This window comes from Sturnus vulgaris, chromosome 13 (assembly GCF_052056855.1).
Source record: "Sturnus vulgaris isolate bStuVul1 chromosome 13, bStuVul1.hap1, whole genome shotgun sequence".
Classification (NCBI taxonomy): domain Eukaryota; kingdom Metazoa; phylum Chordata; class Aves; order Passeriformes; family Sturnidae; genus Sturnus; species Sturnus vulgaris.
In genome coordinates this window covers 16,037,055-16,064,761 of record NC_142255.1, presented here as the reverse complement: position 1 = coordinate 16,064,761, position 27,707 = coordinate 16,037,055, and the positions used below count along the sequence as shown (strand labels likewise).

The window sequence follows — 27,707 nt, the reverse complement described above, 5'->3', positions numbered from 1 at the left end:
TGCTGTGATTCAGAGCAGTGATGCTGTTTTGAAGCACATCCCCCAGACTGTCCCATTTACTGTGCAGTAGTTCACTTCCCAGAGTGGTTTTGCAGCCCATAATCTGGATTCTGTTTGGAGAAAACTGAACTGGAGGCTTTGATCCAGGCATGTGCCAAATGTTCTCCAATTCCTATTACAGGAACAAGAGGCCAAACCAAAGACTAGACCTCCTGAAAGCTTGGACTCACACTCTGGGATATTTCAGTTCGGGGATTTGGGCTAAATCAAGTTTAAAGCAATCCTGTCTCTATCTCCCCCAGAGTGCAGATAAAGAACCCTCAGCTCCAACTGCTCCAATCTATTGATCTGCTCCTGTGGCCACAGCTGTCTTGAGAAAGTAGATGTAGCCTATGACATCTTGAAAGTATTCCAGATTTTACAAATGTTTTCTGTGTTAGTTGTTTTTCACGTCTCTTTCCCTTGGATCTGGTGCAAACATTCCTAAATGAATTTTAAATGATCTGAGTCGGTGCCCGTTTCTTATGTTGCAAAATTTAAGATCAACCTATTTTTTTTCCTCCAAAGATCATGCTGCACTGTGAAACTATGTAGGCAATTTTTTCCCCTCATTTTCATTGAAATTGACGTTCATGGAGATATTTAAGAAGATGATATACATTCCTGCTCTCAAAAAGGATGAAAGGAAATTGTGAGCACTCTAAGAAGTTTGTCACAACACTTTTGTTCTTGGGTTTTCAAAGCTGTCTAGTATTGCCTTACAACTGAAAATAGCCAACTCCTAGGTCTACTTATACTAGTGGACACCAAAGTTTATAAGTATAAGCAAACTGTGATATTTCTATCTTTTGGTAGAACATATTTGCATTACAGGTTATTTAAATTGCGATTTTTAATTTAGACATCCATCTCTCTTGTATGTTTTTCCTTATGTGCTCAGCCTCATTAACCCATCCAGTTGACCTGCATCATTCTCGTGTTGACAAAGATAGGCGTTATGAACCTTAGGATGTCATAAACACCTCTAAAATGTGACCCTACTTGCATGCAGTGGGGAAGGTTTGACAGCATTACACCAGTCATCTGATAAGCTCGGGTCAAAAGTCTCCCAATTGCTTGCCTTTTGTTTGGGTGTCAAGGAGGCAAAAGCTTTTCATGTTTTTAATAAGCAAATTAATGAAATACTTACAGTACACTGCATACATTAACTCTTAGGTAGCTGGTTTTCCTCTGGGGCCATCTTTCCAAAGGTCAGAGGCCATAAATGGAGTTTCAGTTTTCCAGGAAACAAAGAGGACAGTATATTTCAGTAATCTTTTCCTGCATGTATTTAAGATTCCTCTTTTCTTTTTTTTTTTTTTCTTTCTTTCTTTTTTTTTTTTTTCACTTTGGCTTACTTTCTAGAGGCATAGTAACACTTGCCAGCTAAGCCAGATGTAGCATTTCAACCAAAAAAATGCACTGGATGCATGTTCCAAGTTTGCCAATGGCTATGCATGAGGCTGGAATGTCAGAGCAGGAGTGGTGGATTAGGAAGATTGTGTTCATGTTGCTCAAAGCAGAAGGAGCCCAGAAAATGTCTCTGGAAGTTCACTGCTTCAGCCACCTTTTCTTCTTAGATATAACATGCCTGTTTGGTAACAGTTTCAGGCTCCTTACAATCACTCTTTATAGTGTTGCTTACATTTTCAGGATATTAACCAATTAGTCCTCACTTGTAAACTCCAGGCTACTTCAGAAAGCCTGACTTTAATTTCCGTAATAAAGAGAAAATAAAGAAAAGATACTTCTGCTTACTGAAAGAGACATTAAAATAATGGCAAACCATTTTGACAATATCTCCTGTTATCCTCTCTTCCCAGACAAATCTATGATTTCTTAATTTTTCTGAGCAAAAACTAATTTAATATACACTTGATATTAACGATCAAGTCTAGCCACACCTGTGGCTAGATTGATCACTTACTTTTCTGTTCAGATGACCTGGTACAACCACGTGATGGAAGAAGTTAAACTCTATCTCAGTTTCTATGACTAAGTGGTGGCTTTCCTAACTTGTATTTTATACTTATTTAAGCCATTATGTGGTGTCTGCTATCTAACAGTTCCCATTTTCCATCCTCAGCCCCAAAGGCAGGCAGTACAAGTGGGTGAGCACCTGGCGACTCCCTTTGCAGACAGGGAAAACAAGGACAAGAAGTGACCTGAAGCCACAGGGAAATACAATCTGACTGGAACCTTTAGCTAAGGGACTTTCATTGAGTTCCAGACTAGACATAGTCAGAACTTCTGCCTCCTAAGGCAATTCCCAGTATCCATGTTTTCAGGATATCAGTATCTTCTTTTTACTAGACACCTTCCTCAATCAGGTACTTTGAATAGATGAACAAACCCTTGTTGTCTTGCTTTTGCCTTCTAGTGCTTTAAATTCAGAATCAGATTGTGGCATTCTATAAATGCAGTTCAAGATGTGCTTTGCTGAAACTCACTGAATGCTGTGAATTTCCAGGAGGAAGATTTCTGGTAGTTAAAGCTACTGAAATAATTGACTTCTCAGATCTGTGGTCGGGTGAAAAATCAGCTCTTCTATTAAGTCTGATGCTGACAAGAAAAAAAAGGGCTAAGTGAATAGAATATTCAAGGAGAAGGAAGAAGATACTCTTCCTTTCTGTGACTGAAAGTCTGTAAGCATTTTAAAATGATGCTCACCTTCTCATTTCATACCGGTTTCACTCTTGACACCTAAACCAGCAGCCGCAGACTCTTTCTCTTGCAGGCTTAAGTAACTAGTGTCTGGAACATTAAACATTCAGCAAAACCCCATAAAATGAGACAAGGAGCTGGCTAGAATAAGCTCTCCCTGCTACAGGCCTGCAACCCAGGAAAAACTAAAGCCTGGTTTTTGGTGAGCATTCTCCTTCAGCTCAGGTCAGCCTAAAGCACTTCACTCTCTAAGGTTCCATCTATGGCTCCATGCACAAATGTTCCACAATTTACTACTTAAGAGATATCTAAGTTACATAAAAGACATAAGAGATACAATCATGAGATGATTTTATCCCCTCTGCACTGGTTGGACTGCTTTCACTCTAAAATGAAATAAAAAATGCAGGGAAAACTGCCTTATTAACAAAAGCTATTAAAGTAATCTAAGCATCACATTAAGCTTTGCTTGCGCAGCAGTAGACACAATAAGAAAGACATATTATAGTCATTTAGATGCAAGATAATTTACTATTTTTAAGATCTTATAGCATCCTTGCTCCAAAGTTTTATCTTTTACTCATTGCTGTATCTGAATATTTGGTCCCCTCCCCAGCTCTGATTGCTGGGAAGCATCACCACTTTCTAGCTGGAAAACCTTCCTCGGAGTATGTGTTGGCTCTTTGCTATCAAACTGGGTGGTCGTGTTGTTAGGGATCTTACAAGGCTTTATCCTAAGCCTGGCTTGCTCAATATTCACCAGCCCCTAGGACTGTGCAGTAGAGCATGGCCTTGTCAAGTTTGCAGGTGGCACTGAGCTGCCAGGGTGTGAGTGCCTCTGGAGCAGGATCAGAATCCAGAATGATTCCATTAAATTTGAGAAGTGACCTGAAATTCAATAAAGATGTCTTGAAAGTGCTACAATAAAAAGTGGTAAATTCAAAGATACAAAGGTGTTCTGCATAAGTAAATTGGAAAGTTAGAGTTGGATCACAGACCGTAAGTCAATAATAAGATGCTACTCCATCCCAGGATGAAATAGGAGTGTAGCATGTATTCCTGAGCCTTTGGTGAGATTTTGGCTGGAATTTTGAGTCTGGCATTGGGGATCCTCACTTCAAGGCACAGACAAATCTGAGAGAGTCCACAGGACAGCAACCAAAATGATGAGAGGTTTAGAAAAAGTGACCTATGAGGAAAGGTTGAAAGAACTTGGTTTGTTTAGTCTAGAAAAGAGAAGACTGAGGAGGTACATGATAACAGACTTCAAATATTTAAACGGTTGTTATAAAGAGGAAGGGGATCAATTATTCATGTCCACTAAGAATTGGACAAGAAATTAGGAATGTCTTTAATTTGCAAGAGGAGGATTCCAGTTCGAAAGATTTCTGATGGCACTGCAGCACATTAGCAATTTCCACAGCCTCCCTGGGCATTAAAGGTTTATAAGAAGGACTTGAACAAACTTTCTAAGGGATGTTTCAGATCTGCTTCTGCTTCAAAGCACTGCCTAGGACAAACAACTTCTTAAAGCCTCTTCTGGCCTTATTCCTATGGTGTGTAATATAGATTTGTAATGTACATATCCCTGTGTAATTATACAAGTGCTAAATTAGTATCTGAAAACACACTCCTTCTTTACTTACATCTACAGGTATGTGATGGAGTGATAGTGGGGAAATATCCGGACTTTGCTGTTTGCCAAAAGAGAATTGTGCAAGAGTTTTAAAAAACTATTGCTCAAAAAGCAGCAGTGGAAAATCAGAACCCATGCCTGACCTCATCTGACAGCTGCTACGGCCCTTATAAAGGGATTAACAACCTGGACATAAAACAAAGGTTATTGCCAGTCATTAAGGTGTGATATCGCTCAGCACAATTAGGACATGTCACAAGTCTGCACAGGGCTATGCCTGAGTGGAGAATTACAGAGAAAAATGGTGATTTACTGGTCTGTGTGAAGCAGACCTGACACTTTGATGAAGGGAAGGCTGAGAAGAGCTTGGAAATACCCTGAGAGAAGTTGGAGGCCATTGGTGCTGTGCTGCAAGACATTCACATGACACCATGCTTCCTTGATTTTTTTACTATCTGCATTACATTTCATATATATATATATATATATATATATATATATATATATATGTATACACATATATGTCCTCATGGGATCCTTTATGTATACAAAATGTGTCTGTAGGATGCTGTGCAGCAATCAGTAGGAAAAGCTGAGTACTGATGCTGGCAGACTTTCTGGCTCTGAACACTTCAGATGATGCCTCCCAGCCCAGAAAAATCTGCTTCTCGGCTGAGTAAGAAGGCACTTTGATAGCTTGATTCTCCAAATCTGTATTTAGCAACTTCCACTCTTCAGGAACACATGTGAAGATGATTATACCCCATGATAGGTCTAAAGAAATAAAGCCATTGAAATATTATTAGTTATTTTTCATAGCAATTTAGAGGTGAACTCTTGTGTTTCAATTACAAAAGAATGAGTTAGTTTATAATATGCTAAGTTCTTTTTATTAGTTGATTAGTTTTTCACTTAAATTTTAAAAAAGTCATTATTTCTTCATGTTCAAGCTTTCACTTCTACCGCCTTCTTTTGTAGTGCTTTTCTTAATTACCTGCAGCAATTTGCATCAGCAAGGAGCTAAGAATGCTTTGCATGTCTTTAGTGCCTTCCCTCCTCCTTAGCTATTGATGTAGCTACACAGAGAGAGCTCAGCACTGCAGCATCTGGCATCTTGAATCAGCATTATAAACATTAATTAAATAAACCTCTCAATGCTTCTGACAGGTGATGAGAGCTCCTGACCTCTGATGAGAGGCTGGGTGCCCGTTTTACAGGTCGAGGAGCTAAGGGTGTATCTGAACTGTGAGATTTGCAGATACCTCCCAGCATCCAGGCTCCAGGTGCATGCCCTGGCCACATCCCAGATCTGTGCTGGGGCAAAAGCCAGATTCTTTCTCCCTGGTTTCCGTGGAAGGAGCCCTGAGTGCTGGTGTGGGGAGGGCTGGCAAGCAGGGCTGGGTGTTGTCAGGCTGTGGGCTGCACTGCAAAGCCTTATCCCCACAGTCTAGACAAAACCAAGGCAACATAATGGATTTGAAGGAGGTGATTCTGCATTAAAGGTGGGAGTAGAGGAAAAAAAAAATTCTTGGCTTCCTCCTCACGCAGTTCCTCCCATTATTTAACTATCAAGATGACCACACTGGTTTTGCACATTTAACAAGTCCAATGCAAACAAGGTTCTTTCCCCCATTTTCATCAACTTCAAGATGTTTTCTTTTCAGAGGTCTACAAAGGCAAATGTACAATTCAAATAAAACCACAGCAGCGCCTGCACAGAATAATAACCTCACTTCATTTTGGAGCAGAGCTTGGAAAATGTGGATACAACCTAAACTAGTAGAAAAGTGCAACACACTCTCTCCTTCTTCCTGGCAGCTTTAAGGAAAGGCCACAGGTAGTAGAGTCTTCTCAAGCCCATCTACTCTAGGAGCAAGCTGGAAGATGGCTTGCTAAACACCAGCACCTCAGTGTTGCCAGATGTATGTTCTTGCTTTACAATTTCCAGCATGTTTTAGCAATTAAATCCTGCTTTCCCTGGATTAAATGTCAGTTTTTCAGCCTGTGGAAAATTACAATAGATAGTCATGGGGCACTGTACCAATTAATGCACTTTAGACATAATAAAAGGGGCTTTACCTTTCAAATTAAAAGTTACATTGCCAGTAACAGCCATTCTTCCTTTGACAGCACACTTGCCTTTCCATACTCCTATTTAATGTTTCTGCCCATTTTTCCAGCATCATATTTTAGCACTGGGCTATTGATTGAGTGGAGTGGTCAGACAAGGTCCAGTGAAATCAAAGAGCATCATTTCACTGGCCTCTTCAGAAGTGCAGGATTAGCCCTGCTGCCTAAGATTTAGGAATGGATCCCTATCCAGAAAAGCACTTTAACACGTGATAACAGTTAAGCGTGTGCTTAAGTGCTTTTCTGAATCAGGGCCCATATAAGGCAGCATGTCTACCAAACATTTCCAGCCAGTTCAAATAGTGTCCAGCTTTTACAGGAGTGAGATTTCCTTCAGAATATATAAGCAGAATTCCTTCCAATTTGAAAAGACTTACTGAATTCTTCCCTTCAAACGATTGTTTGGAAGTTTGCTCTGTTATTGATATAAAGATTAATTCAAGTTGCAAGGGAAAAAATGTGTTTATGCAAATATTAAGTGCCTGAAAACTACACCACAGCTGTTTAGTTTTGGATGAAAGTCTTGGCTTGTTGGATAAGATGCATCACCATCTATGAGATTTAGGAAACATCTTTTGTTACATGGTTATTTCAGTGGAAATACATTCTCCAAAACCTTATTTTCCAGAACAAATTCACATTTCTCCGCATTTAACATTGTAAAAATATGAAAAGCTTCTTGGCATATGCATTCCTTGTCAAAATGATTCTAGAATGAGATAGTGACAATGAGGAACAGAAGTTTTGGGATAACTTGTGCCCTTAAAATTTTGCAGCAGAGATTTTTGTGTTCTAATTGCAGGAGAGCTGCAGTGAGAGGGTGCAATATGCCCATAAGAGGTGGCCATTGAGTGCAACAAGTGCAACAGGATGATTTAATTTCACATGTAAACAATATCTGTAAGAAAGAGAAACTTCCTATGCTGCTTTTTGTCTTTTGTTTTGTTAACTTCAGACCATGCATCATCTCTAATGAGCTTGATAAAGCATAGTAAGGAAAATGGGCCATAATTCATCATGATTTCCATTTCAAAAGTGACAGCCAACTTCACAAAATAGTCCATTTTGCAACAAAAGAAAACCAACAAATGATAATGGAAACAATATCCTCAAATGAAAACATGAAGTCCCCTCAGATCCGACTTTCATTATGGAAAAGTGGGGTAGGTTTTGTTAACAGCATCCAGAGATCCTCTCTGGTTCATCTTATAAATAAAATATTTGATTTTTTCTAATGTCCACCTCAGAAGAAACATCACCCCAAAATTTTATTGAGTAATAAGAGCTGATATATGGAGAAAAGCAGGATCAGCATTTTAAATTGTTAGAAAATATAACATTAAATTTAATTCTTTCCCATAAAAAAGCTATGGCCCATGCTGCAATGCAAGGTATAAATAAACTGCATTCAATAACAATAAAGGAGCAATCTTTATGTTTTGGGGAGCTTCTGAGGAATTTTTACTTCTTTGTGCAAATATCCAAATTATTTTAGCTTTTTAAAAATTTTTCTGGCTGCAATCCTCTTTTAGAAATCAGTCTATATTCTTTCTGGTACCTCTGAGAGCTTTAGATATCACACCCTTCATCTTTTAAAGCTTATCTTAAATCTTTAGACTTTCAAATAATTTAGTTTCATGGGGGGATAAGGCTTGGCTTGGAAATGAAGATGGTAGTTTGGGAAAAGAGGAAAGGAGAGGTGAAGACTGACAGAGCAGGGCTCAGCACAGGAGCTCAGCACCCTGAAATCCTTCACTTCCCAAAACCTGGCCAGTGTCCTAAATATTTATCCAGTAGTGTCAGATCTACAGTATATGATGTTGATAGACCTTAAATAGGGTTTTTTTCAGGATGTGTCATCTCCTTTCAGAGGTGTGATGGATGGAGAACATTATATTGCTGCTTGGAGGTGAATGATCCCTGCCAGAACAGGGTGTGCTGGTTCGAGGTCATGCAGGAGATGTCCTTTATGGGGCAGAAGATTGGTTAACAGCCTGTCCAGGATGGTCTCCTGGGCTGAGCTCTTGTATCCCAAATTGGAAACAAAACTTGCCAAGGAATTGGGAGATGCTGCCCTTCAAAAAGACAGGATGTCCCCTCTCCTGGGGCACCATCTGCCAGGTGTCTGAGAAGTCACATCCCACCTGAGTTGGGCTCACAGGTTGTGTTTCAGTTTTAGTGCATGAAGCAGATAAGAAAAAAACCTGGTCTCTGATGATGTCTCTGCTGAAGGCAGAGCAGGCATCCATTTTCTGTGAATACTTTAAAATACTCAATTAAAATTAACTGTTTGGAAAACACCAGTTTTTTACTGGTTGATTGATGGACTGGGGTGTCGTTACCGAAACGGAACAGCAAAGACTGGTGTCAACGTGAATTTATGTGAACCTTCTAAGAAAAAATTATCCAAAAATTATACTTAGGATCATTCTTTTATAGTAGTTAATTAACATGTGGAACTCACTGCCACAAAATACAGTATCTTTGAGGCATGAGTTTAGCGGGATTAAAGGGATTTATTAAACACTTATATGGATAATGAGACCATCCGCAGCTACATTACACAGGATGAAACCATACATTAGGGATATAAACAATTATGCTTCAGGATAGAAGCCAACTACTGACTAATAGAGTTAAGGAGGAAATTCACTCCATAATTATCCAGGATTTTATGCACCTTTTCTAAAAGTTCTACTATGAGCACTGTCATGAATGGGATACTGCCTTACAGGAAATGTTAGAACACAGGAAATACAGGAAAAATAATGGAATTATGGGGTTTTTTAATGTTTAAAGCTAACATCTTATTTTTTCCCACCTTAATAGTAATTATTCCAGTCTTCTCTTAAAAAAAATTGAGAATGAGAAATGAAAAATTAATCTAAGACTTATTGAAACTTCTGAAGCAGACCCTTGCCTCCTTCAGTATAAGAACTGAACATCATCTGTTGGTCATATATTTTCTTTTAAAATTAAAATAAAGAACTAATGACATGGCTTTAGCTGATGTTACAGCTATTTGCATAAAGACACTATATCTACCAGATTATTAAGATTTTCTGTTCCTTCTCCCAGCCGAAGTGGAGGATCTTGTAGGATCATGTAAGATAGAGCACACCCTACAGAAGTGGAAAGAATGCATTGGATGGGATTGAATTACCCTTGACCTATTTTAGGACGAAAATATTTTCAACATCAAATTGTCTTAGAACAGGAAAGCAAATAAACAAACAATATATATATATATATATATATATATATATATATATATATATATATATATAATTTTTTCACTATGCTAATAGTTCCTTCATCAGGATCATATGCAATAATAAGTCCTCTGAATTCTCTGTGGAGCTCTGGGTATGCCAGGGAATGTGTCATGTCTCTTCCTGAGCCTCCCTTTTAAGATCTTCTTGCTGGAAAAGAGAAAAGAACTCCACATCCTTTTGCATTTTTGTTATCCTCTTACTTTTTTTTTTGGAAGCTGTAGCCTCTTGAGAAGCCCTTGTTTGTAGATTCCTGCACACTTGCTGTCAGAAGACCTGGGCGTGTGCATTAAATCCAATGCATCCATTCAAAAGGTCTCAGATGTGCTGTGCCTGCACATGGCACCAACAGCACAACACTTGTATTGGCTGTGGCTGCCACTGCCAAATGCTGTAGAGCTGTGAAAGGTTTGAAAATCCTAAATAAACACCCCAGGCTCCCACATTTTGTGCAGCCGAAAATTTTAAATGGAAAAGAAGATATTTGTGGTGGAACCCAGTCTCACAGTACAAGGTTGATATTTTTCAACAGCCTCTTTCAGCATCTTTTGTTCCTCAAGGAGAGGAGTCATGGGCTCTAGGTCAGCCCTGCTTGTGTTACAGGAGAAACTGTGGTGTCTGAAATGGCATTTTGGTGCATACAGGCAGAGGGCTGTGCAAAGAATACCCAGCTTTTTAAAAAAGCCTATGAACCTACACCTCTGGGACCAGCATCAAAATCACCAGAGTTGATGGAAAGACTCCAGAGAGCTCTTCTATCCACCAGAAAGCACAACTACGACTTGAATTAAAGATAAAAAAGCAATAACAAGTAGGGAAACAATGCGAGGAGCAGGTGTTCAGCATATTTGAAAGGCAGAAAAGCAAACTTTTATGTTCTAGCAGCGATGCTCTGCAATGAAGCTGAAGTCTGTCAACATCCAGATATGTTTCACACTGCACGTTTGGCATGGCAACAGGTGGTTACTGCCAGATCTACCAATGGAGAATATTCCAGATCTGTCAGCTATTGCACAAAGTCTTTCCACCAGATGAATTGGGTGTATTTGGCAGCAGTCAGTTAGTAAATAAAGAATGATCTGGAGTTCATGACTATTGTAGTTTTAAAAAGCCAGCTAAATAACATTGTTTTTCAACAGTGACATTCCTCACTCAGAATGGAAGTCCCAGAGAAAACAGAAAAGGAAGAAAGCCCTGACAGTCAATAAATCTAGGCAATGTTGAATGAAATGGTTAAATAAGTAAGGGACTCATTATTAAAAATGTCCTTTAGCAGGCCCTTTACATTTAAAGAAGAAGACTGAGAAATAAGGTAAAGCTTCTGTACAAAGATAAATCTGGTAAAACCACCATGTTAATGTCCAGGGATGGTGTGTGTGTACTCTAGGGGTGATTTTTTTTTTTGTATTCTGCTTGGTCTTTAACCTTCTGATTTTCCACTGTGTTGCACAGTCCCAATGGAAAACTTCAGGCTGTTTTTACCTACAAGCACAGCTTTGGCTAAGAACAAGGTTTCAAATGGTAGTCAGCTGGGATTTTATTTTTAAAGAAAATTCCTTATTCACCAGAAATTTGATGACTGCTTGAAAATGGAAACTGTTTAAGGAACGATCAGTTTGGATGATTTTCCCACTTCGATAAGAATCTGGGAAGAAAAAATTTCAAATTGCCAGCACATTCCTTTCTGCCATTTTCAAAAGAAAAGCAGCCCAGTGCTAGTACCTACACAAACAGTTCAAAATGGTCAAAACAGCTGTTTCAGTGGCTGGCTTCCTCTTAATCTCTTATTACAAACCAATGCTTTACTTTTGTGGTTTAGATTTGCAGTCCCATTTCCCCCCTAACAGCATTACCTGTGTTTCATAACCAAAATGAAAGCTTTGTATTATGCACCTTTAGGCTAATTTGCCTCATATTTTTGCCTTTGGATCAACTATTTTGTTGCTTTTGATAAAATGTTTAAATACACTCTACTGAGCTAATGATTCTAATTTGATGGAAGGTTTTTACAAAGCTGTTATATTCCATTAAAAGTAACATCACACAATATCAAATTGGTGCTGATAAATTCCCAGCTGTACAAACCCGAGGAAGAAGCAGCAGGGTGTTACATATGACACACATGTTTTTACCATTGTAAAGGGCCAGTTTTAAGGGAAACTGTGTTTTCCAAGACCACAGCTTCCCCCTTTGCTACAACTGATGGCATTGCACCAGTGGAGCCTTATTGGTGTTTGTTTCAAGCATTAAGTAACCTTGGGGAAGCCTTTTTCTTCCTTCTGCCGTCCTTTCGTCTGCTCACAAAGCAGGTTTCAGGTTTGGGCCTGCTGGTTGAGGGGAATGCTTAGCTTGCCTATTTAAAACACAACTGGATTTTGCTATTCAAATGTAGGAAACCTAATTACACATTGGTAAATTCTCTTCAGTCTACCAAACACAGAAAAAAAACAGTGACAGAAACTGAAAGGCCAAAAAAGAGAAAAGAGTCCCTAAGACCTAATGAATCCAAACTAAACACCTCTCCACAGAAATGTCAAACATTTCTCTTAGCACAAAACAAGGCTTAAAGAATTCCCTGCTTTTGTCTCTGGGCTAATTCCTTAAGCAGAGAGGGGGATTTTCTTCTGGGAGTGTTATTTCACAAAGAACTAAACAGCAAATAAACAAAAGACTCTCAAAGAGTGAGAGAGTATAAATAAAATTCATGACTCCTTAAAGAGTTTACACTGAAAGAATGTGGGGGATTATTTACAATTAAAGCGTAGTCTGTGGAATACAGTTATTATTACAAAAATGAATAAGAGGGTATTTCATTTAGCTCACAATAAGAGTGCACCTGGGTCTTCCTCATTTGTTAAAACTGGAGAAAATTCACTTGCCCTCAGAATCATCTATTTGGTCACTTTTAGCAAACTCTTTCTCAAGTCCCAGTCCGGGTAATCCAGCTGAAAAAACTTGTTTATGAAGTTGCAAATTATCTATGTTGTAGCTACAGAAGGTGCAGAAGGAAAGGATGAAAAACAGGGAGAGAAAAACAAGTTGAGAACTTCCCTCCTTTAAAAGAGAAAAACTTCTCCAAAGTAAAAGTTTATTCTGCTTTTCTGTGAAAAATATCCTTCAAATCCCCACCCCTTCAGCCAATCCTACAGAAATGGAAAAATCTCTTGTCAATAAAAAGAAGATTTTTGATTCTTCAAATCTAGCAGAACACAAGTTTTAGTAAAGTAAAAAATAACAAGAAAGAAAGAAAGAAATAAAGAAAAACATGGGGCTACTCTCCCTTCTTCCTTGCCAAGCAGAATATGAAACAAAGGAGCAGGTTAATAATGGAGACAAGGTTGGCTGAGGGAACAAATACAAGATTTCACTTCCAATAAATTAGGCAGACACAAATGAATGGTTATTAAGATAAAAAAGCATAGGTTGAAGAAGTTACTTGATTATAAATTATAGAGCAATTAGTCCTCTTTCCCGTGCTTTTTTTTTTTGACTACACATTTTGTATTCTTCAGCAAATTTGTCATAAAACAATGCTGATAATGATATTGAAAGCCAAAGCAGAGTGGCCAAATCCCATATATATATAAATATATATGTATATATATCTGTGTGTGTTTATTATTAGGGTTGTGAGTGCCATACAGGGTGTGCACCCATATGTGTGTATGTATCTCTATGTGTGCACATTCCTGTGAGCGTTCATGGATGTCTGACTACAGCATAAAAATCACAAGGCACATCCATGTGCAGTCCTAAAAATTCCTTATTGAAGTAATATATTAATACAAATTAAAAATTAAATCTATGTGAGTGTCATGGGCTGTACTATATCTATCAATCTGACTATATTATGTTTCTCTGCCGTGTTAAAAAAAAAAAAGCCTTGTAAGAGAGGTTAGGCCACGGAGGCTTATTTCATGTGCCTGAGCGACAGAGACAGAATTTAAAGCTTTGCTGAATTTGCAGCAAAAGTTTTGATTGAGTCTTACCCTGCCATGCCTGTCTCGGCAAAGTATCCGAAACATTTGGCTGCACGCGATTAAATGAACAGTATTTATTTTTAGCATCTGCTGCCCCTGACTCAAACTTTGCTACTAAGAAAATTCAGCTCTATGGAAAAGAATTTGAATTCCAGCTGGGCAGTTTTCAAAATAAGATGAAAAGTTAAGCAGGCAATTGGTGTGTATTTAGGGCTCAAAACACCTTGCCTCCTAAGAAGTCTTGAAGGAGTTAATCCCTTCTCAAGATAATCCACTAAAGAGCATCCTTCATTATGATGTTAAAAGCAAGGATCAGTGCTGGGGGAGTCTAACAATAGGACAGGGGTGCTTTTCAATCCCCATCACATTCTTCCCAGGTTAGAAACAGAAACTGCTGTTATTCCAGCTGAAAAACAGGACGGGTTTCTCTCTTGGTGTTAAATATTCAAATTTAAAAAGGGAGGGGAAGGAAAAGGAAAAAAAAAAAAGTAATGGCTAATCCACTGCATTAACTAAACTTCTCCCTTATTGGGTGTTTTTCTGCCAATCTTTCTAACTTTTATGACAAGGTGGTAAACGTGGAAGGGCTGTGTCAACATAAGTCACAACTCTCTTAGACGTCGAGAGAGCTTTTGATATGAGGCTTGTAAATAATTTCCTGGTGGTAACATGTGAGTGGAGAAAACGTCAAGCAAGTTGGTCAAACTTCACGGAAGGAAAGGACACTACAACATCCCTTTACTCTGGGCAGGATTCAAACTTCTAATAAAAGGGGGTAAAAAGCATATGTACCAAGTTGCTTCATGCTACTTAAGTGGCTAACACTCTTAAAACCTGGTTTTTACTCTTTTAAATACAGAGTATCCTGCTTTTAATTAATGAAAAGATAAGAGGAATGTAAAAATACAGGGTTTTTTGAGACTTTACAAACATATTTGGGGATGACTTATGCATATGCACACGCATGTAGTCAGTGACTTTATACTATAAAATGATTAAATTTTGCTAATTTGCCCAAGAAGAAAACATTCATAAAGTAAGAGACTTTATCTGTATTTTTAAGACAGTAAAGGAAAAAGATTCAACTTTTAAAGAGCCTAGTCAGAAATGAAAAGAAAAAAGCTATTACTTTGATAGCTGGCCATAGAGTTGATTTAGGATACGATCCAAGTCCTGTGGATCTCCAATAACCACAATTGGTGTTTGGATCATGTCCTTGGAGTACAATAACAAGTTTTTGTAGCATGCATAATTGATGGGTTTTAAGAAATCTCATGTAAAACATGTTTCATTGTGCCTTGGAAATGTCACCTTAAGGAATTCTAGCCCCACGTCAGGGCCAAGAGAGACAACAATAATATTTCAGCCATGATAATTAAATGCTGTAAGCACCGTTATTTTCCTATTTGTTGTAATTCCAGCTAAGAAGGGCTCTGATTGAGACCTGGCAAGAAGTGGTTGAAAAATTGCTCTTCCAAAGGGGGAAGCTAAAAGAGCACATGACTCAGCTGTAGATAGTAATTTTGCTTCTTTTGTCCCATATAATCAGCAACCGGATGGTAACTCCAATTCACTGCTGAAGTCTGCAGCAACAGCAGCTGAAGACTTCCAGACACAAGGTCTTGGCTTCTCCTGACTGTAACAGAGCTCTTTGCAGGAGTAAGATCACATCTGGATAGGAGAAGAGCAAATCCTGTCTCTAGGTTGAGGTCTGTGCTCATTGCAGAGGGGTTGGAATGAATGAATTCGGAAGGTTCCTTCCATTCCAGGATTATAGGATTTCCATCTCTCCACAAAACTGGAGCACAGGGCAGCTCTCCTCTTTTCAACAGCTACATGAAAGGAATTGAGTTGGCCCTGTGCTTAGGTAGTTTGGAGGAGATGATGCTTAAGGGAAAGTGTGATTGGATCTGTGGGACTTTTTGTGGGGATTTCTTCTTGAGTCTGTGCCCTTGATCCAGACCCACCTAGAAGTGTGGGAAGCTGTACTGTGTGAAGAGGCAGAAAATATTAATGCTGCAGATGTCTTTTAACTCTTCAGGTGTTGCAAAGCCTTCAGGACATGGAATAGTGAAGTCCTGTCTATTTACAGTGCAGGCAAAAAAAGTTCTTGTGCTTCTACACTCCTGATTTTGCTTGGAAAATGAGTCTGGAAGGGATTTCATCCCTACTGGCAAGCCCTCCAGAGAGGGAACCCACAGCTGCCCTATTCCCTCTCTGCTGATCACAGGAAGAAGGGAAATGCTGCTATTTCCCCACTTGCTCAATTTTGAGTTCTGCATAGGTAGGTGTTGACAAAAGAGATCCAGGCCAATGTTCTGCTGTCCACAGCCATATTTTTGCATTTATTAGGGAATGTTTCTTTCCCATCACTTGAAGTACCCTTACCCAAATCAATGGCTCTGAGTTGCCCTGCTTACAAATCTTTAGAAGAGGAGATAGGCCTTGCCTTTTACAAGTATCTTTTTAAAATTTTAACTGTCCCAAGTAAGTCATGATTATTGGAAAAGGATACAGCTCTCAGAAGTCCCGGGATTATAACTTATATACTCTGGACTTCTGACCAAAGGAGATAATTTTGACACATTGAATATTTATAAAGATTTATAAAGACCAAAGGCTTTGACCAAGATGAGTTCTTTGGTTAAAACCGGGCACTAAATAAACAGAGGGAAGGACACAACCTGAGCCCTTACAGGAGCTTGCTTTTGAGGCAGAGTCCATTTCAGGATAATAGGAATGGCTGATCCAATTCCTGCCCGTCAACTGCTTTCAGTTTCTGGAATTAATTTATCAAGCTATGTTTAAGGATTAAAAGATGGCGCCTGACATTTTAGAACAAACCAGAAAACCCCAAAAACCCAAACAAAAAAACCTGTCACAATTCAGCAGAATTTGCAAAAGAAAAGAGGCTGTATGGGATAAAGGAAGGCAGCCCAAAGTCCTCTTAGGTTGATGATCTCTTCAGGTCACGGTTCAAGTTATCTTGATTTTCAATTGTACCCACCCAAGTCTGTACTCCTTCTCCCTAGCTATTTTTTTTTTAAGACTTTAAGTCGCTGCCTAAATGCTCTTCTCCTTAATGAGTATGAAACCGACTGGCTTTTATTAATGAATCCCATCTTTTGTGCATAGGTTTTAGTTTCTCTTTAACATCTTGAAAAGTCATTAATTTATTGCTAATTTAAAAGAAAAAGAGAGAGCGATCCTGTTGGTTCGAATGAATACTTTTCCTTTGGTTGAACCAATAATTCAAGCTCCTGATTATACCAATTAAAGACCAATTTGAGGAAAGGCCTCCAGCACTGAGCTGCAGCTGCCATTTAGCCACAAATTATGGGCCTTATATGTGGGTGGACATGAAACTCTTTCAGAGAGAAATAGATTGAGAAATAGGGAAACTATTGTAGGGATTTTAGCAGAAGGGGGACATTAATTGGATACATTGCTTGAAGTCAATCAGAAATTCAGCTACTCTGTGGGCCTTTTGACTTCAAGACCCTTCTCTTTTTGTTCATGTACCTTCAGCTAGATTAATCACAGTGACTAAACAAGCAGTGATATTTTTCAAGGTCTTTTTCTTTTTTTTTGTCTGGCTCTGAAGAAGGGGCAGCCTATTCTACAGTGCAACAAATGCTAAAGATGGTGAAAGTAAGTGTGATGGGCTCAATCTCACAACTAATTCATTAGATATTTTAAGAATACATAAAAGTGATCCTAGAATGGGAGTTTTATTTGTTAATTTAATACCAGAGGCCAAATTTAAGTTATTAAATATACTGATTAACAACGCAATGAAATGATAAGCTTTTGGTATATTTTTTCTCCAACAGGGAAAGAAAATACACTCATGGAAATGTTTCTCAAACTTTGGACCTGTAGTAACCTAAAAGTGGAAAACATAAGAGCATCAACCATCAGAACACAGTAAGTAATTCATAAAATATATAGTGTCAATGCTCACAATGGAAATGTTTTTAAAGTACTGTGTAATTGTTGCCATTATCTGTATAACTGTATGTTACCTGAGATTTATTGTTCTGGATTCCATTTTTCCAGCTCATAGAGAAAATTGGTAGCACTAGTGGGATTAGACCTGCTCTGTACTCAGCCTCTAGTCCTGTGGTAGATTTTAAAATTCTTTTGAAATGTTGCAAGTAGAGTGTGAATAAATACACAAAACAGAAGTTTTGATAAAGAAATGTGACAACAATACATATCTCTGTGTTTGCATATGTATGTGTGTAAAGGTGATACTTCCAAAGCTGCAGTGAGTGGTCTAAAAGAAACCTCACTGCTTGTGATTTCTTGTAATCAAGTTTAAGGTTTCACTGCTGGAATCCCAGTAAAGTTTCTTGTAGTTCAGCTTGTGCATAAACACTGCCTGTGTGAACTCCATGATGTGACTTCCTTGATATTTAGGAGCAGGATTCTCCATAATATTAGCATCCTTGATTTAGGCTGTGTATTTATTGCAATCCCATTGTTATAGCTCACCTTGATTAAGCCAATTAAAATTTTCGAAGCAGTCACCTGATCAAGAATAAAAAATCCATTTCTCAGTTATTTCCTGAGGACTGCAACAAGCTCCTCTCAACTGGTCTGTTGTTAAACTGAGATTTGCAACCTAAATGAATCAAGGGCATGATACAGTGACTGCAAACAGGCCCTGGAAAAGGCCACTTGCTTCTCAACTTCTTCAGTCACTTTTCACATAATTACAGTTTTGGACATTTGTTTTGAATAGAATTAAGAACTGTGTTTCATATTTTAAGTTAATGAGAGCTCAAACGATCTTCAGTGTTTTCTCTGGCTTAAAATTAAGTTAAAAAAAAAAAAGAAAAGCCTTCTGTTCTAAATTTCCATATTTCATTCAAACTTGCTAATTTTATCTTGGTTAGGAAGTGGGATTAATAGAAGCAACTTTTGATCCACCCAGAGGAGGAAGCTGTGGAAATGCTGTAGGAGAGTTTTGTGCTCTTAGAGGAAGAATTTGCTTTGTAAAAATATGTTGCCCCAGCTTCTTAGTCTTTAGAGACCTGTACAGCACAGATGTTACACTGGTGATTTCACAGTTATTCTGGTGATTATTCACTATGAAAGCAATCATGAGTTTTCATCTCCTCAATAACCAAATTCTGTTTTTTTCATTCATCTAATCTCTATTCTTAGGTCCAGGTTCATATTGTGTAAGAGAGTTGCCTTTTGCCTCCTAGCTTTTACATGAATATTCTTTCATAATTTTGGCTAATGAAACACCAGATATTAAAGAAATTATGTGCTGATTTTTAAAAATTTTTATTTTTTTGCCTTCTTGACTCTCAGGAGTCCCCAGATGAGACAGAACTGGTAAAACTGAAAAGATCTTGAATTCAACAGGTGAATCAGAGGGCTAAGATTGTCTGCTCTCCAAAGCACCAGCTCTCAGCTTTTGACCTGAGATCAGCATTTCCTCCCCAGCAGGGAGAGGTGTTTTGGTGCTGGGCTGGCCATGTACCTGACCCACCTGCAGGTATGGGCAGCAAAGCAAATTAACACCTCTGATTCCAGGTAGGCAATTTCCTGCTGCAATATCCAAAGCAACCCTTCGAAGGGAATGCCTCAAAAATTAGTATTTTTCCCCAAGAAAGTGTAGTTTGCCCATGGTTCAGAGATGACATTTCAAGCATCTTATTCTATACTAATTAATCTCTAAGCCTTAACATTTATCTCTCCAGTACACAGCATACATATCACTGTGAGTTTCAGTTCTGAAGTCTGATAAAACTAATAAACCAAAACTGCCAGAGGTGGCACATTAAACTGGTAAAATGGTTTTCATCTTAATTGGATATGAGCAGTGTTATCTCTAATAACCCCAGGATACTTCTAATTGGAGTTTTCTTTTTCCTTTCTTCTCCCGCCCTTTCCTTTTCCTTCTTTCTGTTCCTTTCTTTTCTAACACTTGTGTCATTGACCAGTGTTAATATTTGAGTGCCCCCTCTTCCAGACCCCCTACTTGATGCTTTCTGAAGCAAGAGCCAGCCTGATTTCAGCAATTGTATTTATATTCCATTAACAAAGGTGATTTCATGTGTGCTATCATTGGAGATTTTAATAAGATAGAGTTATTGATGTTAGCTAATAATGTTTTGAAAGTTGCTTGTCTTCACTGCCCTGAGATTCACCTCAGGCCAGCAACTTCTCCATTTTCAGATGTTATTGCAAGACAATGCCTGTCATTGTTTAGACTGAGATTGTCATTTTAGTGTGAATCTGTGCTCAGATTTTTTTAGGGTGGCAAAATCATTCTTATTGCTTCCTGCTCATTTTTTAGACTCCTGTGAGTAGAATGCATATTAATTGGCAACACTAAAATACCATGTAAAATTAAAAGGCATCAAAGCTTTCTGCAGCAAGTATCCCTTTGTTTTATTTCACCAGGGTGACCAAGAAATCCTGATGTGGATGAAGAAATATTCACTGGAGCAAAGATCATATCTTATAGCAGAGGGCAGATATATGGATAGGCTGCAGGGGAAATTGCACAGGTCCACTTGGAAAAAAAGAATTTGAGAAACTTTAGTTCACTATTTTTCATTATTCTCTTTTTCTTTTTGCTCTTTTACACATGTAGACCTAAATAAGCTATTTCACTACCTCAGTTTTATATTAAGTTTTTGTCACAGAAAATCAGCTTCAATTTCTCTTTAAGCTACATTTGCCTGGCAGCACAGGGATGCTATTGGCTCCAAACTAAATAACATGACAAAGAATTAAAAGGACTGAAAGGACAGAAGGTCTAAGAGGAAGAGTTGTACAAATAGCAGAAACTACCTCATATTTTCAACAGGGATTAAAAGTTTGAAGCCTGCATATGTTTTAAATGTGAAAAATTTTACTCCTGAGACATATTCAGGAAGATATAATTCATTTTCCTGCAGAACACACATGCATATATACACACAGAACACGAGATGAAGTCAGTACTGTTCCCTCCATCACGTGTTTCTGAGCAAATGTTACCAAATTCACAATAGTTATTACTTTTTCTATTTGTGCAGAGCTCATTAAAATAATGTAGAAATGCTAAAAGAACACTTCAGAGTGCAAAAACATGTATTAAACAAACAATTGCAGTAAATAAATTTAACAGAAAGACACCTTCAGCAATTTATATTTACATTTTAGGCAATTAAATCAGCAATACCTGACGTGTGGATTAGAAGGGGTCAAAGGCCTTTCACAAAAAGAAGTATCAAAGTATCAAAGGCCCTGTGACATCATGTTTGCCTTTTATGCTGAATTAGATAATTGCAAATAATTGTAACTCTGAAAGACATTAATTTTATGGGAGATTTTTTTTCCCCTTCACAGATCCGTGTGCAACCCTTTGACCCAACATTGTAGGACTAACACCTTTGTTAGAAAGGAAAAGAATATTACTTTCTCAACCAACAACATGTAGGATTACTTTTGTCAATATTCAGAGAAAGCAGAACAGAAATATCATGATACACCAACCTTTAGAATAAAATATTCAGATTTTTTTGTTGTGAGGAAAATAACCAAACAGGGTGGGGTTTGTTTATTTATTTGCTCTATCTATCTATCTATCTATCTATCTATCTATCTATCTATAATTTATCTATTTTCACGCTTAGATTTCTGTGGGATTTACCAAATCGAACAGCAACAAAAATCAGAATTAGAAATATATTGGACAAGACAACCTGCTTCTCATTTGTGTGTCTTTCTTCCTCAGCTTTACACCCTCATATTGCATCTGAGCTCATGGCAGCAGGCTAATCTAGGGGGTTTTGGGAGAGCAAATGCAAATCGTCAGTGTTAAGTGGAAAATTCAATAATAAATTTCAACAATAGACTTCTGCATCTCCCAGCCCCAACCCTGGAGACAGCAGGGTCTGACACACTCAGCCCACCCTGCTCAACTGGCCCAGGAGCCTTCATTGCACAGGACATTTGGAAGGGTAATAGTTAATTTAAGGAGCTCTTATACAACTCTCATGACATTTTTCACTTCTGAAAAAAACCAGGATCAACATGAATTAAATCTTCTGCCACGCAATAAAAGTGAAAGGAAATACCTAGGCAGTGGACATTTAACCATCAGCCTTGTTGAGCCTGGAATTTCTGCCAAGGTACAGTGAAAAAAGGGCAATGAGGGTGCCAGTGACCCTGATGAATACAAATTCTCTGTTGTTCACTGTGCTAATGGATTGCTGCTGAATTTTTCACTGTCAAAAGGCCTGATTATTTCACCTGTTCCAGTCAGCAGCTGGCATTGCCCCTGTTTCCATGGGTAGGGTGGAGTTGTGGTGTGGGAGCTTTGGTGTCAGCCTGCAGGAAAGCTTGGGAGCTGTCACTCATTCCCACATCTATGGGCTCCATGGGAGCCAAACCTCTCCCCTGTGCATTATTAACATTACCCTGAAAAAAATGACCTGACGAAATGCATATAAAATTTGGTGTTTGCCAAGGACAAGGAGAAAGAAGGAAGGGACACAATTCAGGGAACAAAACTGTGAGTAGAATCAGCTGATGGTAACCTCCCAAATTGTTGCTGTGCTTCAGTGCTGCCACAAGTTACAGCCTGCCAAGGGGGCAGGAGACCAAACCAAGATATATTTCTTGGATGGCTCAACTGTCTCAGGCTTGGAGGTTCATTAGGAAGTGAAATCATCCCAGGAATACCAAAACACCAGGAGGCAATAAAGATGATATAGGTAATGCATTCTGATTTGGTCTAGCATTAACTCATTTAAAAAGCAGTATTAGGTAGAAAAAGAGACTTTTATAAGGTTGTAAAACAGCAAATAAAAATACAGAAAGGCGTATCAATACTGGGTATTTTTTGCCTAAAAATAAAGTCAAAGGGACAGTAGTTTGCTTTGTTTGCTGTGTGACTTTGGGGTAAGCAGGTAAGCATTTAGGTAGGAGTGTACTGGTCAGTGACTGAACATGAGAAAGAACTGCATTAAATACTGCCCAGGTCAATGATTAATACATTCCCATAAACTTGGTAACCTCACAGCCTCCCCCTCCTCTGCATTTTTCTGTTTAATTGAAATTTATGTGCTAGTTTTAAGCAGCTATATAAACAGCCAGAATTATTATACATTTGACAGCAGATAACTAAAAGATTGCATTAGCAGAACAAAAATGTAGTGCCTTTCTTAGAACAGAAGCTGCTTGCAGCAAAATGGCTTTGGAAACTTTAATAAACCCTGTGGCTACATCCTGCACATCCCCAGGCAAGAGCTGCAGTTTGGTGCTTTGGATCTAACTGAGAAGCTGGACCAGCCTGGAGTGAGAGGGTTGGAGCCACACGACTCCAGAAACCCTTTCTAAATGGGATTATTGTCTGTTGGAAATTAAACAAAACAGTCCTTTTGCAGTTGAGAGTTTGGGGCTGGCCAGGCCAGTGCTTCTGGCAGCTCACTGTGACTGCAGGAGAGAGAAATGCCACAGACACTCAGGAGGTAAAGATATAATTCCTCTGCTTGTACTCACTGCCTCTCCTTACAGCCCCCAAACTATCTTTACGTGCCCATTATTCCTGTCTGGAGCAGCACCACAGCATGAGGGGAGGCTGCTCAGACTGCCTGGGATGGGAAACTCAAAATGCAGCTTTTTTTCTCTATCCACCTGCTGTGGTGTCTCATGACCATCAAAGGTGCTGCTATTTCAGGATCTTCCACTTTCATTGCACCTCCTGGGTGGTTTTGGTGAGCATGAGATTCTCACTGGCCTTTTCAATTCTGGGTATTCACAATACTCTAAGTGGATCCATGTCTTGTTTAATTATTTCTTTAGAAAACTTCTAACAAATGGGAAAAAACCTTATTTTTTGCAAATGCCACCATCACCAAGGAGGCACATGAAAGCAGGTCACAGGAGGATTTAAATTTCTATCAACTTAAAGAGCAGCTAGGCACCTAGGTAAGAATTAGGTTCCTAAATACCTTTATGGAGCTGCCACTTTCTGTTTAGGCAATGTCACTAAACCAGTCTCCCCTGGGCCTTGTAGTCACATACACGAAATACACTGATTGGTTTTCCCCTTCTTCACTTCCTCACAAAAGAGTTTTGCATAATTTTTTTCTTTGGCATTAATAAAATTTCTTTGGCCTTTGTCATCAGCAAGATTTTATTACCTGCAGCTGTAGTCAGAAGACTTCAGAGAAAGGATCTGTTTTATTTAGAGGATATTTGTATTGCAATGCAAACACAGAAATGTTCAGAACAGCATTGCTGCTGCTGCTGCTTCTGCACAACTGCAAAGCTGAAGGCATCTATTTTCCATGCTGAAAGTCAGCACTGGTCTATTTACCATGATAACCTGCTTCTAATAATGTTCAGCTTTTCACTGGAACTTGTCAAGCTCTAAAATATTGTGATAATTTTCCAGTGTTATACCATCGGGTGCAGTAGAATTTCTCCTGGGCTGCAATTAGCCAACAGCTTATGTTAATTTTAATTAATTAACTTAGGTGGATAGTAATGCCATATAATAAAACATTTTGCTCAGTGTGAAACTTGTCCATCACATTTGTTTGTGACCTAAGTTAGTAATTATGTGTGCTTAAGTCAGTGGTAAATGGAAATAAAATGATGCGTCAGAGGCAAAATGAGGTAATTTGTGTCAACTGAGTTGGTTGATAGTGTTATAAAGGTAAAAGACACAGGAGTGCTGGTTAGAAACTGGTCATTATTTTGTAATCCAAGGAATCTCTCATGATGCACATTCAGTACTAATCAAGACACCATTTTCTCGTGTGAAAAGTCTGTCTTGTAGCACAATAAATCTAACTAACACCCCAACTAATGTACAAGGTTCAGTAGGAAGGTTGACAGTTGAATTAAGACGAAATTGCTGTCTTCTGGTTCCTCCTCAGCCTTTGAAATTCAACTGATCAGCAAAAGTGAACATCAAACTTGTGACTAATTCTTGAATGATTGAAATAATTCCAACAAATATTGTTCAGAGAATGAATTTTTTTTACCAATGTCTGCCAGTGCATTATGGAAACTAAGAACATATTTACAAAATTTGCTGGGGTCTTCCCATTCCAGGTGTGTTTTGGAATTCGGGTTCTGCCTCCACTGCTATAGAATCTCACCCTGCTAATAAATTTGAAAATTGCTTTTTCCTCCAGAACTTGAATTTTTATTTGAGTGTTAATGTCCTGTGTGCTTTATTTCAATTGGCCACTCATGTTTTTCAATGTTGCCTTTGGTTTCGGAGTGAAAGAAATTTGCTGTCTATATTTTTGCAGTTTAGACCAAAGCTAATTAATTAGTTAAGCGTCCAACTATTCTGACTTGCCTTTGATGTCTAAGTTTCCAAGACATAAAAACCCCAACAACCTCAGCAAATGAAAACAAGAACACAGGATTAAAAATCCACCCTGTGGATTATCTGCAGGAATTTTTTTTCCTCCTAAAAGGCTCAGCTTTATTTTTCTCTTGCTGGAAAAAAAAGTGCTCATTAAGGAGACTGATGATGTTACTGACAGTACCTCTCTGGGCAGTGTGACAAGCCCAGCAGTAGAAGAGTGTAGGTAAATGAGTTTCTTCCACTAGAGCTTCTTGCAAAGTAAAATAACTCATTTTCTTTTTCAAACTTGTATCTGACTCTCAGACTCCCCCCACCTGTTCTTGCTGAACAGACTTCAAGAGACAAAAACGCTTGATCAAAGGCAGTTCATTTCAATACCGTGAGTATTAATTCACTTCATGCTAGGAAAAAGTAAAAATCACATAGATTGTTATGGAAATTGTATGTTTGGTCCTGACAAGAGCATGGGATGCAAATAATAGAAAATAATGTAATTATCATCCCCTTTATATATTAGACTCACTGAAGGATGGATTTTTTGGGGCTTTGTCAAGGGAAATGTCTGTTTTGAATCAATGCAAAAAATTTACCTTGACCTGAACCTATGTGGCTCTCTGAGCATTTTCATTATTTACTATTTTCTGAGTGGAATTGAATTCCAAAAGAAAAATACTGTTTGGAAAAGAAATACTGAAACATTTAATCTAGAAAATGAGATTTATTATTTTTGCAATTTTTCCATGTTAAATAGATTATTTCCAAGAGTGTATGTATTCCTATTAAATCTCCTTTCTTATTATAAAATTATATTTCTTGAATTTTCTTCCTAAAAGGCCTTGAGTATACAGGATTTACCTTGCAATAATTTCAGCAAATTGATACATGATTTCAGACCAAAGAAATAAAAAATATTCATCCGGGTCTTTCAACAACCAAATGGAAAACCAGCAATTTGGGGCTCAGTTAACTTTCTGCTCCCCCCAAGTATCCCGCTCCTTAAAAAACCCGCATTTCCTATTGGAAAATCATTCAGCTGGAAAGCTCTGCTCGTGGCAGGTTGGGAAAAGTGCGCTGGGGAAATGGGAACCTGCAGCGTGGGATCTCTCGAGTAGGTTTTACCAGAAGAGCTATGGCCGATTATTATGCTAATATTAACCACCGATTGTTAATGAACCTTTCAGCCTGAAGGATCCCCAAAACTCTTGAGAGCCCGCGGGGATCTCTGCCGCTCCCAGCCGGGCTCTTCTGGCCGCTCTTTGTGGCTCGGGAGCGGGACAAGGCTCGGGAATGCCCGGAGCATCACCGGGATGCTCCCGCAGGGAAAAGCGCTGCAGCATCTTTGAGCGACCAGAACCCAGAGCTGGGTCTGGCTCCTAATCCGAAACACAGAGGCGCTGGTACAGCTCGGGGTTCAGGCTGCCTCACCCCCAGAGAGACTGCTGGTACCAGCTCCAGGTGTTACCTGGATGCTCTCCCACTGGAAATGGGGCTGATGTGACCCTGCTCGCCTGGTAAAGGTGAAATTGGCCACGACCTGCCTTGGGGTTGGCCCCCAGGCTGCTGTTTGCAGAGGATTAAGCTTAAGTCAGGCATGTGTGCAAATGACACTTCTTAAAGTCAGACTTTAATTTCTGGAGATCAATGGTGACTTTCTGTGCTGTTAAAAATTTGGGATTCTGTCTCTCATGCTGAAATATCTGTGCCTTTCCATCTACAAAATATTTCAAACACAGCTATGCTAGTCCTGCTCCAAATTACAAGTTTGAGGAAAAAAATGTCAAATCAATTGATAAAGATTCAATTTCTAATTGTCTGGATCAATAAAAGATCAATTGTCTGGATTTCTAATTGTCTGGATCGATCAATCTGTAGATAATATTTCTTAGCAGGGTACATTCCCTCTAATTGATACTCACTTAAATTAACTTGTGTTTACTCTAAGTGTTCTTGCTGCATGAAATGTGCTTCCCCTACAGCAGCAGTGATGTTTTTAGTGATGGCAGGAAATGCTGCCTATTCAGTACTTTTATTTGGAGTTTGAAGTCCATTAAAGCGACTTCATAAATTCAAAAATAAATCCATTTATTTCTATGAATGCTTATAGTTAATGAGCATGTGGCATTTGATTTAGAATTAAAGAGGCATTATCACATTGTTTTAAAGGCCTTAAATTTAGGCTTCATTAGCAAAAAGATGGGGAAGAAGCTTCTGCATTTTAAGCGGATCTCTGGAGTGTCTGGAAACTTTGAGGCACTAACATAATGTCAGGTGCACTCAGCAGCTGAAAAGCTGCTTTCTGGGTCTGAGCAGGACCAAACTTTGCTGATACAAAGGCTGTGAGGCTGAACTGACCCGCAGGGATGGGCTGTGCTATCTTTGCTGGGCATTGATTTAGGAGAATCTGTTTAATTTTCACCAGAGGACCATATCTAGTAGACTATTTACACGTCTAAAGTTTATCACCTGGCAGATCTCGGGCTTTACAGGTTCCCCTTGGGAATTTGACCTGAGCAAGGACTTCAGCAGCAGGCTCCAGGATTTCAGTGCAGCCCTTGCTGGTGAGAAGCCCGCAGCCAAACAGGGGAGCTGTTAATGGTAAACATATTAATTCAAGAGGAAGCAGTAAGCAAAGCTCCAGCAGCAGC

The 27,707-nt window shown here is 38.8% G+C and overlaps 1 long non-coding RNA gene across 1 annotated transcript in view; it reads left to right on the top strand.

Moving 5' to 3' along the window:
- The first annotated feature begins 17,405 nt into the window (after nt 1-17,405).
- LOC148222267 (uncharacterized) overlaps nt 17,406-27,707 on the top strand; it is a 93,955-nt gene continuing 83,653 nt past the window's right edge. The window contains exon 1 of the long non-coding RNA XR_015806424.1: nt 17,406-17,648. This is a non-coding gene — a long non-coding RNA (uncharacterized LOC148222267). The remainder of the gene's footprint in view (nt 17,649-27,707) is intronic.